Raw genomic sequence first — 14,347 nt, 5'->3', positions numbered from 1 at the left:
GAACGCGTGAACCGAAACGAGCAGCCGCAGGTGTCCGACAACACCGCCGGCTTCAGCCAGCCAGCGCAAGGCTGCACGTGAAGGCTACCGGCCTCGGGTTAATTCCACAGGCGTTCGGGCTTTTAATCCACTGTCTGTTACGCTCAGAATACGTGAGGAGTCGCTGTCACACTTAATATTTTTAAAAAGGGAACAAAGCTCCCTTTGGGGAGCTCCTCAAGGGAACTTGACTCTCATTTAAAAATCCCGCAACAAGACAGAACTCGCACTCCAGCCAGCTGCTCCCCATCCCGTTTCTGGTTTCCTCGCTCCGGTCCCCGCAGCGCGGGTCCCCGCCGACCACCCCCGAACACAGCGGGCGGCCCCGGGACCCCGGACCCACCTACCCTACCGTCCGGGACACGCAGGCGCGTCCCCGACAGCTCCCTCCGCGGGGCGCCGTCAGACGCTTCAGAACTCACCTCCCGCGGGCCGGCGAGTCCCGNGGGCTTGCCCCCCCTCCGCCGCTCCGGGGGCCTGTCCTCAACCGTCAGGTTGAAACTGCCCTGCTGTAGCTTCTTCAGACACTGAAGGGTGGCGCGATAAATGTCTTCCAGAAAAATGTTCAGAGAGGCTGGGCGCCGAGAACAAATGCGTCCTGCGCTTCAGACTCCGTCCGGCCTAGAGAATGAGTTTCCCAAGCGGCTTTTGCGGGATAGTTAAGAAAAAAGAGGGCTCTGTGACAGAAACAGAGGGACCCGTGTGGAAGTCAAACAAGGCAGCCTCAGTTCTTGCGCGCCTGTCACAGTTCTGGCGGTTCCAGCTGCTCAGGAAGGCAAACTTGTGTTGACTGCAGAGTTGCCGGTCCCCAGGAAAATTGGGTGGCAGTCTACTCAGCTGCAGGCCAGTGTATGCCAAATACAACGGGAAGAGCAGTTTTACTTCCGTGCACCTCCTCTCCATGCCACGTTTAACCAGAAAATTGGTCTCAGTTCTTCACAAAAATACCAAGAATCAGATGAATTTAATTAGATTACTTCTCAAATATTTCTCCACCGAAATGAAATTTAAATGTTTCTGCCGGCCTAAGGATGTTAGAGGAAGCCCCAGTTTCAGTATCTCTCTGAATGATGGCCATAACCAGTGATCCAAGCAGTATTTCTCTTGCTGGGAATGTGTTACTGCAAATTGGTTAAAATAACAGGCTTGGCATCAGACTAGACCTTGGCATCAGACTAGACCTGGATTTGAGTTCCATCTCAGCCAATTATAGGCTGATTGCCCTAGAACGAGTTACTTATCCTTCTTTAGCCTTAGTTTCCTCAACTGTAAAACACAAGTAAGAAATCCTCTTATAAGGGTGGTTGTGATACTTCAGCGAGGGAAGTGTTGTTAAGCAGTTAACATTGCCTGACTGCTTAATATATGGTACTTATTATTATCAACAACTACCTTTAATATCAGGTACTTATAAATAACAACTGAATTAGATGGCTGTAACATTTCGGAGGTAGGTATTAGAATACCTTCTTACTCATAAATTCTTTTTTGGGTGTTGATAGGAAAACCACAAAGGAAGTGCGGTATATCAAATTCAACATGTCAAAAATGAATCATTATTTCCCGCCTGCAGATCTTTCCTTACACATGACTTTCTATCATTGGTATTAGTTATCTCCCTCTTACTCAAGCTGAATTAGTTTTTAGATGATCTTTTAAAAGGCATAAATCAGGTTATGTCACTCTCCTATTTGAAACTTCTAGTTTTCATTTGGATTAGATTCATTGAGATTTCTCATTTGATTGAAAATAAAATCTAAGTTCCCTCTCATGGCCCACAAAGCCCTAAGTCATCTTTGCCCTACTCACCTCTCTATTTTCCTGTATTTCTCTCTCCTCCTAGCTTGCTTCCCTCCAAGTACATAGGACACTCCTACATCCCTAGAATAGACCAAGCCTCAGGGTTCTCCGAGGGCCTTCTCCCCGGCAGTTCCCTGGCCAAAATTTTTTCCCTCCGGCCCTTTAAATGGCTGGCTACTTTTCAGCCCTCAGCTTTCAACTTATTCATTACAGTATTTAGCAAGCGTTTATTAAGTTTCTGCTATGTGTCAGGAACTGTTCTAGGTGCTGGGAAAATAGTAATGAGCAAGACCGAGCACAGCCCCTGCTTTCATGGAGCCCAGTAAAAATAAATAATAAGAAAAATATCAGGTTGTGACAGGTACCATGCAGAGAATTCAAAGTAGGGTGATGTGAGAGTGAATGACTGAAAGACTACTTTACATTGAGGGTCAAGGTAGTAAGAAAGTCCTCTTTGGGAAGATGGTATTCAAACCAAGACTTTAATTATAAGGAGCCAACTTTCAAGCAAAGCTCAGGGAAGAGAATATTAGGGAGAGGGAACAGCTATAATGCAAAGCCCTGTGAGGGCGAGTTTTGTGGGTTTGAGAAACTGGAAAAAGACCACTATGGCTTAAGTGAAGTGAGGTAGAGAAGAACATACAAAGTGAAGTCACACCAGATCATGTAGACCTCTGTGAACCAGGATAATGAGTTTGGGCTTTGTTTTCTAAATGTTATAATAGCCAGAGGAAGATTTTAAACATGAGAATAACTTCGTTTGTTTATATTTTTAAAGGAGCACTTTGAAACAAAACCAGAATCTCAGACATTCTATAAGACAGTTAGCCCAGACTCTTCATAAACTTCGCTGTCATGAAAAACAAACCAACCAAAAAAGGTACATGAATCTTGATGGAGTCCTAAGTCAGAGAGGGAGGGAGAGAAAGAGAGAGAGAGAAGGAGAGAGACATACACATTTTAGAAGCAATTGGGGACATTTGAATGTAGATAATATATTAGATAATGTTAGAGAATTACTGTTAATTTTCCTAGAGGTGACATAGAATTATGGTTACATGAGAGAATTTTTTTTTTATTCTTAGGAAATGCAAGCTGAAATACTCAAGGATAAAAAGACATGACTTCTGCAACTTATATTCAAATGGTTTAGCAAAAGACAGAGAAAGGAGAGAAATACAAACTAAATATTAACAATTAGATCTAGGTGAAGATATATCTCTTCTTCTTATACTATTCATGTATTATTCTTTTACATTTTCTAGAAATTTGGAATACTTCGGAATAAAAAGTAGGGAAGGAAATCACTCTGTAGACTTCCATGTCTGACAGTAATAAACCAGATTCCTTGTTCAACCCTCCCACTGAAAGCAACTTAAAATGGCTTTTAAATATTAAAAAAAGAATAGAAAACTTATCAGTGAGCCAGCATTCAAGTTAGGTTTATTGAGTTTTAGTTGTCGTGGTCTCATGAGGCATGGAAAAAGGAGACAAAGGCCAAGTCGTACCAAGATGAGGAATCTAATAAGAGACTCCACACATAGGTCAGGATCTCCCAAAGTCCTCTCCAACCTTTTGCCAGAAGACAACAAAAGAAAATTGCCTTTAATCATCCTTAACATAGAATCTCCTCTGAGATTTTTTTTTAACCAAAGGCAATAATCTGCTCTACCTGGCTTGTCTGAAATTCAAGCACATAATATAAAGTGGTTTCAGGTTCGTGGTGCCCCCAGCCAGCTGGCAAAGGTAAACCAAATCACCTCTAGAGAAAAGCAACTGCTATAGACTGAATATTTGTGTCTCCCCAAAATTTTATATTTAAACTTAATGTAACAGTATTTGGAGATAGGGTCTTTTATTAGATCATGAGGGTGAAGCACTCATGAATGAGATTAGTGCCCTTATATTAAAAATAAAAGACCCTAAAAGTAGCCTCTTAAACAAGGACACAGTAAGATGACCATACGCTGAGAACCAAGAAATGGGCCCTCACCAGACACAATCTGCTGGCACCTTGACTTAAGACTTCCCAGCTTCCAGAACTGTGAGGAATAAATGTTTTGTTTAAGCAACCCAGTTTATGGTATTTTGTTAGCTCAAATTGACTAAGACACCAACTTAATCCAGAGCCCAAAAGTTACACAGAAAAAATTCCAAGAAATGTAAATTGTCAGTCAAATTACAAACCATACAAGAAACAAGGCATCTTAAACAAGAATTAGCAGGAAAAAAACAACAGAATCAAACTCATAAAGACATGGAAACTGGAATTACCAGTCATAGATTATAAATATGTTTAATATATTTAAAGCAATAAAATAAAAGATTGAAAATATAAATAAAGAGCAAAGTTCTGCCAAAAATGAACAGGCAGATTTACAAAAGAATTAAAGGGGTGCCTGAGTGGCTCAGTCGGTTAAGCGTCCGACTTTGGCTCAGGTCACGATCTCACAGCTTGTGGGTTCGAGGCCCGCATCAGGCTCTGTGCTGACAGCCAGCTCAGAGCCTGGAGCCTGTTTCAGATCCTGTGTCTCCCTCTCTCTCTGATGCTCCCCTGCGCATGCTGTCTCTCTCTCTCTCTCACTCTCTCTCTCTCTCTCAGAAATAAAAAACATTAAAACTTAAAAAAAAGAAAAAGATCTTCTAGACTTAAAAAAAGACATATAATAATTAGAATTTAAAAGTCAATGGGCAAGTTTAGCAGTAGATCAGACATGCTGAAGAGAAAATTAGTAAATTGGAAGCTAGAACCAAATTCATTTATTCATATAAAAGACAAACATGGAGGACAGAAGGAGCTCTAATGTGTATAATTAAAATTCTAAAATAAGAAGAAGAAAAAAGGACAATACTTTAAGCAATATTTTAAAAAGAAAAGATATTGACACATAAGATAATGAAAATTCAGAGCACCACAAACAAAGAAGTAACTTTACAAGCTGTACAAGAGAAAGGGCTGACTACCTCCAATGAAACAACACTTAGCTGATGGGTAACTTTGCAACTGTAAAAATATAAGCCAAAAGAATGTGCTTGAGATATGCTGAGAGAAAATGACTGTTAACCTAGAATTATTTAACCAGTGGAAATATCTTCTAAAAAGGGGAGTGAAATAAAGTCATTTTTAGGTGAACAAAAACTGATTTTTCCATCATAGACCCTCACTAATGGAAGTTATAAAGGCTCTCCTTCAAGAAGAGGAAAATGATCTTAGATAAAGATGAAGGAAGAAGGCGATAATCATATGTGGATAAATATAAACCACTATTAACCAATGTCATTGCTCCTTCTTTCTAAATTCACTCGTTCATCTGTTCAATAACACATATGTTCAAATACCTATTATGTGCCAAACACTATTCTGGGTTCTAGGGACACAGTGGGGTTTTTACTGCATTTCCACATTTCTTGGAAACTCCTCTGGTGTTGACACTGCTGACATTGACTCTTCCTTCACCAATTTCCAGTGCCTTGGAGAAGGGAGAGAGCAATGAGAGTGTGCATAGCCTCACAATATGCAAGGTTGTTAGGATGGCCCAAGCTTAGTGTCTTCGTTTTGTTTTGTTTTGTTTTTAAGATAAAGCAAGGGTGGCTGGACTCTCCTCTCAGTCATACATGATCCCACTGAGTTACAGCAAGTTTGAATAATCAAGGGGAAAACATTTGTTTCTTCCCTTTCCAACAAAGTCTATCAGAGAGCAACAGTGCTTCCTTAACTAAAAGCAAGTCAGAATGTTAGGTATAGGGTTTCCTCAATAAAGATGTGGACTTGGTAGCTCTCTACCTTTTTGAATAAAAGGGGGGAGGGGATGAGAGGGAAGGAGTTTTCCAAAGGAATATCTAAGAAAAGGGGCATACAGTCTATTAACAGCCTTAACAGGTTTAATCATTAGGGAAATGCAAATCAAAACCACAGTGAAATAAATTTACACTAGTCAGCATGGCTATTATCTAAAAGGTAAGAAATAGCAAGTGTTGGGGCACCTGGGTGGCTCAGTCGGTTAAGCATCTGATTTAAGCTCAGGTCATGATCTCAAGATTCATGAGTTTGAGCCCCTGTTGGGCCCTGTGCTGACAGCTCAGAGCCTGGAGCCTCCTTGAGATTCTGTGTCTACCTCTCTGCCCCTCTCCTGCTCATGCTCTGTCTCTTTCTCCTTCAAATATAAACATTAAAAAAAATTTTTTTTTTAAATAACAAGTGTTGGGAAGGATATAGAAAAAAGGAACACTCATGCACTGTTGGCGGGAATGTAAATTGGTGCAGTCACTGTTGAAAACAGAACGGCATTTCCTCAAAAATTTAAAAATAGAAATACCATATGATCCAGTAATTCCACTATTGGGTATTTATTTATCCAAAGAAAAGGAAATACTAGTTTGAAAAAATATATGTACCCTTATATTTATTGCAGCCTTGTTTACAATAGCCAAGATATAGAAGCAGCCCATCAATAGATGAATGAATAAGATATATATATATATATATGTATCTGATACATATACAATATTTGCAATTTGCAGTTTGTGACAACATGGGTAGACCTAGAGAGTATTGTGCTAAGTGAAACAAGTCCAAAAGGGAGAGACAAATACCATATGATTTCATTTATGTGTGGAATCTAAAAAACAAAACAAATGAATAAACAAAGCAGAAAAAGACTGATGATACAGAGAACAAACTGGTGGTTGGCAAAGGAAAGGGGGACTGTTGAGCAAAAAGCAGTTAAGGGCAGTGGAAGGCACAGACTCCCTTTTATGGAATGAATAAATTATGGGGATAAAAAGTACAGCATAGGGAATATAGTTAATGGTATTGTAACAGGGTTGTATGGTAGTTGTACTTGTGGTGAGAATAGCAGCATGTATAGAGTTGTCAGAATCACTATGTTGTACACTCGAAGCTAATGTAACATTGTGTGTCAACTATATTTTAAAAAACAGATAGCTTAAACATATACTGGTCGACAGATACAATATATTGGATTGAATTCTTTAAGGAGCACTCTAAGCAGTTATAAAACATTATCAATTCTAATATTTTCCAACACATTTCACAACAAACATGTATTACTTTTGTAATAAGAAAAAAACTAGTCATATTGTAGATAATAGATAAATGAGCAAAGGACTGAGGTAATTCACAAATGAAGATATAAAAAAGACTAATAAACATATGAAAAATCTCTAACCTTACCAGTCATCAAAGTACTGCAAATTAACACAACACTGAAATACTTTTTTTTTAATTGACTAAGATTTTTTTAAATGTTACTGTTCAGTGTTATAGAGCATCTCAAAATATCACTGCCATGTTGCTGTTGAGAATATATGCTTGTATAGACTTTTTGAAATCAGTATTAGGAACATTAAAATGTTTATACTGTGTCCTAACACTTTCCCACCTAAGAATTTACCCTGAAGAGATAATTTAAAATATAGGTAAGGATGTTTACTCTTATGTCATTTAAGAATATTGAAAACGAGATACAATCTAAATGTCTGTTGTCAGGGAAATTATTAATTACAGTATAGCCATGTAGTGGATATAACCATTAAAACATATTTGTTTCAAAGTATAATAGCATGGGGAAATGTTCTTTATGTCCAGTGGAAAAAAAAAGCATGTTGCAAAACTGCTCATTTATTATGACCCCAACTATGTAAAACATGTTTAATAAGCAGAAGGAATTATGTTGAAGTCTTCTGACTCTGGACATTTCTGTACTTTTCCCATTTTACACAATAAGTTAAAAGCATAAAGTAATTTTAAAAAGGTTAAAAACGAAGACAAAATTCTATGGAGATGAATATTCCCTCATAGGGGTGCTCTCTTGTTATTTCCTTCTGGTGGCTTTCTATTAAAAAAAAAATACATAGATATGAAACAGGGATAAATACTTAGAGGTGAGGGAATAACAGGTTAGGAGTTTGGCAGGGGTGAGGGTGTCCATCCTACACTAGGGTGACTAATCATTCTTGCACTGAAGGCATCCCAAAATGAGAGCTTTCTACTTTAAATCCAGGACAGGAATTGGTAAAGGCAGGGGAGCAAGGCAACACTTTAAGACTTGTGGAAAAAAGCAGGTCGTTTTAAGAAGCCTGTCTGAGAAAGAAAAGCGAGTAGTTCAGGGCTTTAATCAGGAAACAGACCTGTGTTAGTTTATGGGGGTAACTTTTGGGGTTCTCTAAAGTTGAAGGGGTCAATATCACTGCTTAACAGTAGATTTGGAAGCTGCGTATTAGCAAAGCAATCAAATGTGTTTAGTTCACCTGGTGTCAGGCAGAAAGAAGTTGCACAATGAAACTTACTTATTACTGTGTTATCCTAAAGATCACTTAGGGTGGATTGCTTAGAAAGGAGGTGGGGACGCTCTTATGTGTTGCAATCTCCCATGTGTTGAACTTCTGAGAGTCTGTTTGCCTTTAGGATAGTGTGCGTACTCAGATGTTTCCCTCTGAAGATTATAACTATTATTTTATGACGCTATTATCAGTCTTAATTATGGGATTGCAGATGTGCCCAGAGGTTCCTTTGATGGCAATCATATGAATCTAAATTGTGGTCATTTAGAACTCTTTTTACTTTAGTGGCTAGACAAGACACCTCATGTAGTTGTCACTGACCCTTCCCAGCCTTTTTTTTTTTTTTTTTGGCATTAGTAGGACTTCAGTGGGACCATGATCTCAAGACATAAGGAATTAAGTAACTTTTTAGAAGTGCCTCACTTCCTAGTTAGCTCACATTCCTTCCAAGAAACCAGATATAGTCATCCTACATATACTTGTTAGCATACTGGAGGGATTATGAAGAGAAGGTCTTTCAAGAATTGAGCAACTCTCCAGGTCAGTGTCTATGAATTCCTCTCATTGCTTCTACTCACAACCCATGACAACTATCCACCCCCTGACCCACGGGCTTTCCTTAAGGCATTTGTAAGTTCTCAGAGTCACTTAAGTCCATTTAGAAGGCTTATAGAACTCCTCTTGTCAAGCCAGGCATCAAGGTTTTTTTAGTCCAGCTGCCTCCAAAAATTTTTGCATTTACATGCCCTTCCCTTGGGGGAAGAGGAGGGAGAGAGAGAAAGAAGATTTGGCATTTACCGAGCACCCTCCATGTGTCAGACACTGAGCAAGATACTCTGTATACTTCTGTCCTTTAATCTTCACTAACGCCCTTTAGCCCCATTTTGTGAATGAGGAAACCAAGGTTCAAATCAGTTAGGTAACTTATTCAAGTTCCTCAATTAACAGAGCTAAGAGTCTGGTTTTTTAAAAAATGTGTGTTCTTTCTGGGGCACCTGGGTGGTTCAGTCGGTTAAGTGGTGGACTTCCGCTCAGGTCATGATCTCACATTTCGTGAGATCCATGGAGCCCCGCATTGGATCCTCTGTTCCTCTCTCTCTCTGCCCCTCCCCTGCTGGTGCACGTGCTCTCTCTGTCTCTCAAAAATAAACATTAAAAAATAAAATGTGTGCTCTTTCCAGCCTCTTCAAACAGCCAAATGAGTCTTCTTCTCTGCTTGCCTTCCTCCTTCTCCTTCCCTCCTCTCTCTCTCTCCCCTTCTTTCTCCCACCAAGATTTTATTCTTGTAATAAAGGCTAATAGAGAGATACACAGAATGTCCTGAAAGCTTACATCGGGGGAAGCAGACCTAGTATAGGAGACGAGGGAAGGTTCTAGAGGAAATGACATGCTAAGGGATGAGTAAGAAGTAACCAGGTAGAAGGGAGGGAGGGGGAGCAGCCACTTCAGGCAGAGTGAACAGCGTGAAGTGAAGGCCCTACGGTGGGAAGGAGACTGGGTATCTGAGGAACAAGGATGAAGTGCAGACCACGAGAGGGAAGAGTGACACTTGGCTGGTGAAGCAGACAGGGGCAGGGGGAGTGAGCGCTTGCAGCTGGGGGAGAGGATTCTGGTCCTTCCCCTGAAGCACTGAGGACAGGGAATATTTTCAGTCTTTACAAAGAAAACACTTTGTATCTTTTTTTTTAATATATTTTTTATTTATTTCTAGGAGAGAGAGAGACAGCGTGAGCAGGGGAGGGTCAGAGAGAGAGGGAGTCACAGACTGAAACAGGCTCCAGGCTCTGAGCTGGCAGTCAGCACAGAGCCCGATGCGGGGCTCGAACCCACGAACCGCGAGATCATGACCTAAGCGAAAGTCGGATGCTTAACCGACTAAGCCACCCAGGCGCCCCGAAAACACTTTGTATCTTTAGAGTAGTGTGTTTTATTTCTAAATGAAGGCCTTATTGACATCTTGGATGTGATACTTCTTCTTTTTATAGGGGTGCTCTGTACCTAACTTCCACCCGGGTCTCCAGGTACGACCTACTAGTAGCACCTTCCCAGTCAGGCAGCACTGCGAAAACCAAAAACTCCCCACAGTTTCTGAAATGCTCGAGTAGTCCTGCCTCCTGCTGAGAACCATTGCTCGAGTTGGGGCTGCAGTAGTGTCACTGTCACCACCTTCATGACCACGCTTTATCCCTTCATCCACCAACATCCCAACTCTTCTTTTGGTGGATGTCCTCCCCGACAGATGCCCTAATGGCTCTGATGTTTGTCTCTACGACGAACGGGGAGCATTTCTAATTCAATGAAATAGCTGTTGAGTCTCTGCAATATGCCAAGGTTGGGAGTACAGATAGGCTAATGACAGAGACAGATGTGAAATGATTAGTTACAATATGGTGGGGAAATTGCAACCGAAGATGCTTGTCCAGGAAATGGAGGTGGTGGAAGAGAAGTGGTGGCTTCTCTTGGCCAAGGAGGCACAGAGGACAGCGGCACATTTTATGGAGACCTAAAACACCAGGTGAGCTTGGACAACTGTAAATAGCTTGGCATTGTTGAAGCATGAATTTCAAGTCCAGGTGTGGTAGGAAGACAAGTCGGAGAGGTAGGCGGCCCCCACAGTTCACAAAGGGCCTCCCTCTGCCAAGCTAAGGAGCCTAGATAATATGCCAAATGAGCTCCTAAATGTGTTATACTTGCAGATCTTCAATCATTCTGAAATGATAACATCTGAGCGAGGTGTTTAAGAATTTTCTGAAGAGCTATAAAGATAAGGTTACTGAAGCATGACACAAGATTCTCTCTGACTCTTGAACCTCATTATGCAGTTCTTGAGTGCCTTGGGGGATTTTGGTTTCTTTTCATGTATTTTTTAATACTTTTTTTTATTTATTACTTTTATCTTAGAGAGAGAGTGTGACCAGGGGTGAAGGCCTGAGGGAGAAAGAGAATCTTTTTTTTTTTGTTTATTCATGTATTTTGGGGGAGAGAGCACAGATACACAAAGGCACGCGTGTGTGCACGTGCACAAAAAACAGAGAGAGACAGAGAGAGAAAGAAACAGAGGGGGGAGGGGCAGAAAGAGAGGGAGAGAGAATTCCAACCAGACTGTGCTGACAGCATGGAGATCAACACTGGACTTGATCCCATGAACCCTGAGATCATATCCTGAGCCAAAATCAAGAGCCAGATGCCCAATCGACTGAGCCACCCAGACACTCCTCATGTATTTTTTAAACAGCTTTTTTTTAATTAAAAACAATTTTTTAAAAGTTTTTAAAAATTTATTTCTGAGAGAGAGAGAGTCAGTGTGATCAGGGGAGTCAGAGAGAGAGGGAGATACAGAATCCGAAACAGGCTCCAGGTTCTGAGCCGGCTGTCAGCATAGAACCTGATGCGGGGCTCGAACCCATGAACCGTGAGATCATGACCTGAGCCAAAGTCCGACGCTTAACCGACTGAGCCACCAAGGCGCCCCTTAAACAGCTTTATTGAGCTGTAACTGACTTATAATAAACAGTACATAATTAAAGTACACAATTTGTTAAGTTTGACATTTGTATGACATATTTATACATCTGTGAAACCATCACCACAATCAATATATCCATCAGTCCTAAAAATATCCTCATGTCCCTTGGTAATCCTTCCCCCAACCTGTACCTCAACCCAAGGCAACCAGTGATTTGCTTTCTGTCACTATCTATTAGTCTGCATTTTGTAGAATTTTATATAAACATGTACTCTTTTTTGGCTTATTTCAAATAGCATAATTATTTTGATATACATCCAGGTAGTTGCATACGACAATAGTTATCATTTTCTGTTTTTTATTTATTATTTATTATTTTTTTATGTTTTATTTATTTCTGAGAGAGATAGAGAGAGAGAGACCATGAACAGGGGAGGGTCAGAGGGAGAGGGACACACAGAATCTGAAACAGGCTCCAGGCTCTGAGCTAGCTGTCAGCACAGAGCTTGACACGGGCTCGAACTCACTAACCATGAGATCATGACCTGAGCCAAAGTTGGACACTTAACCGACTGAGCCACCCAGCTGCCCCACATTTTCTGTTTTTTAAACCTTCCATGTTTGAGGTACACCCTTCTGTAGTGTTTACTGTATCTCAACAAATTTGGTCCATGGGATGACAAAGTTCCATTTTAGGAGGGTCTTGGGGAGTAACAGATGTACGAGATACTAGTTGGGGGAAGAAATGATGAGGCACAGACCCTAGTTTTCTTTTTCTTTTTTTTTAAATGTTTTATTTATTTCTAGGAGAGAGAGAGATAGCGTGAGCAGGGGAGGGTCAGAGAGAGAGGGAGTCACAGACTGAAACAGGCTCCAGGCTCTGAGCTGGCAGTCAGCACAGAGCCGGACGCGGGGCTCGAACCCACGAACCGCGAGATCATGACCTAAGCGGAAGTTGGACGCTTAACCGACTAAGCCACCCAGGCGCCCCATCACAGACCCTAGTTTTCTAAGAATTCTCCAAAATAGGGGCACCTGGGTGGCTCAGTTAGTTAAGCTTCAGACTTCGGCTCAGGTCATGATCTTGAGATTCACCAGTTCGAGCCCCACATTGGGCCCTCTGCTGTCAGCCTGTTACTGCAGAGCCCACTTCAGATCCATTGTCTCCCTTTCTTTGCCCCTCCCCCACTTGCACTCACCCCAATATTAAAAAAAAGAATTAAAAATATATTAAAAAAAAAGAATTTTCCAAAATAAAATACTGTGATAAGCAAAATAATGGCCCCAAAGATGTCTATGTCTTAATCCCTAGAACCTGTCAATATGTTCATGTACCTGTAAGAAGAGACATTGTAAGTGATTAAATTAGGGAGTTTAAGGTGAAGAACTTATTGTAGATTACCCAGGTGGGGCCATTTTTGTAATCACAGGGGTTCTGTTAAGTGAAAGAAGGAGGCACCAGGGTCAGAGTCAAAAAGAGATCTGAAGATGCTATGATGTTGGCTTTGAAGATAAAGGAGGGGGCCATTGGCCAAGGAATGCAGATCGTCTTTAGAAGCTGAAAAAAGCAAGGGAATGGATTCTCCTCTAGAGTCTCCAGGAGGAATGCAGACTGATGACACCTTGATTTCAGCCCAGTGAGACCCATTTTCGGACTTCTGAACTCCAGAACTAGAAGATAATAAATTTGTGTTGTTTTAAGCCACTGAGTTTGGGATAATTTGCTACAGCAGGAATAGAGAACTAATTACCAATCCTACTTTTTAAAAAAAAGTTCTAGTGAGTCTGAACTTTCTATTTCTTCCACTTTGTGACACGTGGTCTCATAAGAACGGAAACAAGTTGGCTCTGGAATCATACTGACCTGTCCTCAGCGTGCAGCAGGGATCATAGAGTGTTTATCTGAAGAGCCATGGAGAGGATTGATGAGATAAAATACACAAAGGGCTCAGTACATAGTTGGCCAAACATAAACATGCTTTCTTTACTTTCCACAAAATACTAGAATCTCACTAAACCCTCACTCCTAGTGACCTTCTGTGTAATTTTGGCTAATTGTTTTTTCTCCTTCAATCTGTTGAGGTTAAAGAGAAATACTTCTTAAGTCTCTGAGAGTGTTTAATTAGCATTTGTAATGTGGCTGGACACGGTTGGTTAAAAAGCGTTGGTTAGATGCAAAGTACTGTTATCTTTTGAACAGGTAATTATTTCCTGTCCTAAATTGTTTAGCACTGTACTGAGTTTCCATTTCTGAGATGATGATATTGCTTGAGTGGGTGAAGAAATACTTCATCTGGGTATTGTGTGTCTGAATTAACTAATGTTCATTAAGCCTACACAGGCCAATCATAATAGGCTGAATGTTGAGCATTATTTTCTTTTTGTATTATTGTCACTTCTAGGATCTTAATATAGCAAGTAAAATAAATAAATAAATAAATACAGCAAGTAAAATTAATAAATGCCAATAAAAATTGGCATTTCAGCACTTGATTAAATAATATTTACTTCATAGTGATGGGGGAGTCTAATTGATTACTATGTAAAATGCTCTGGGCTTTTTGTTTGTTTGTTTAAATAAGAAAGGGGTTAAGGAAGTAGTACTAAGTATTCTACAAGGGCATAATTTATATTCTGGCTCTTATCTCCAGGGGTTGCCAAACTTAAGCTACAAAGTTTAGGGAAAGGACAAGGTGGGTGGGTTTTTTTGTTTGGTTTTTAATTATATTTCTTTAAATA

The 14,347-nt window shown here is 40.5% G+C and overlaps 1 protein-coding gene and 1 long non-coding RNA gene across 3 annotated transcripts in view; one reads left to right on the top strand and one right to left on the bottom strand.

Moving 5' to 3' along the window:
• The window catches only part of GPSM2 (G protein signaling modulator 2), a 52,321-nt gene extending 51,835 nt beyond the window's left edge, over nucleotides 1-486 (bottom strand). Inside the window, exon 1 of the mRNA XM_077765566.1 lies at nucleotides 462-486. The gene's annotated coding sequence lies outside the window, so the exon portion shown is untranslated. The remainder of the gene's footprint in view (nucleotides 1-461) is intronic.
• A 432-nt stretch (nucleotides 487-918) lies between these two features.
• LOC144232727 (uncharacterized) lies at nucleotides 919-3,733 on the top strand. 2 transcript variants are annotated; one of them, XR_013335501.1, is made up of 3 exons: nucleotides 919-1,318; nucleotides 2,618-2,719; nucleotides 2,925-3,733. It is a non-coding gene; the product is annotated as an uncharacterized LOC144232727 (long non-coding RNA). The 2 variants fall into 2 exon arrangements; XR_013335500.1 differs by lacking the exon at nucleotides 919-1,318 and adding an exon at nucleotides 1,406-1,489.
• The last annotated feature ends 10,614 nt before the right edge of the window (nucleotides 3,734-14,347 follow it).

Source organism: Crocuta crocuta, unplaced genomic scaffold (assembly GCF_008692635.1).
Source record: "Crocuta crocuta isolate KB4526 unplaced genomic scaffold, BGI_CrCroc_1.0 scaffold274, whole genome shotgun sequence".
Classification (NCBI taxonomy): Eukaryota; Metazoa; Chordata; class Mammalia; order Carnivora; family Hyaenidae; genus Crocuta; species Crocuta crocuta.
Note: the sequence above shows the minus strand (reverse complement) of the source record. Positions and strands in the feature narration are given on the sequence as shown.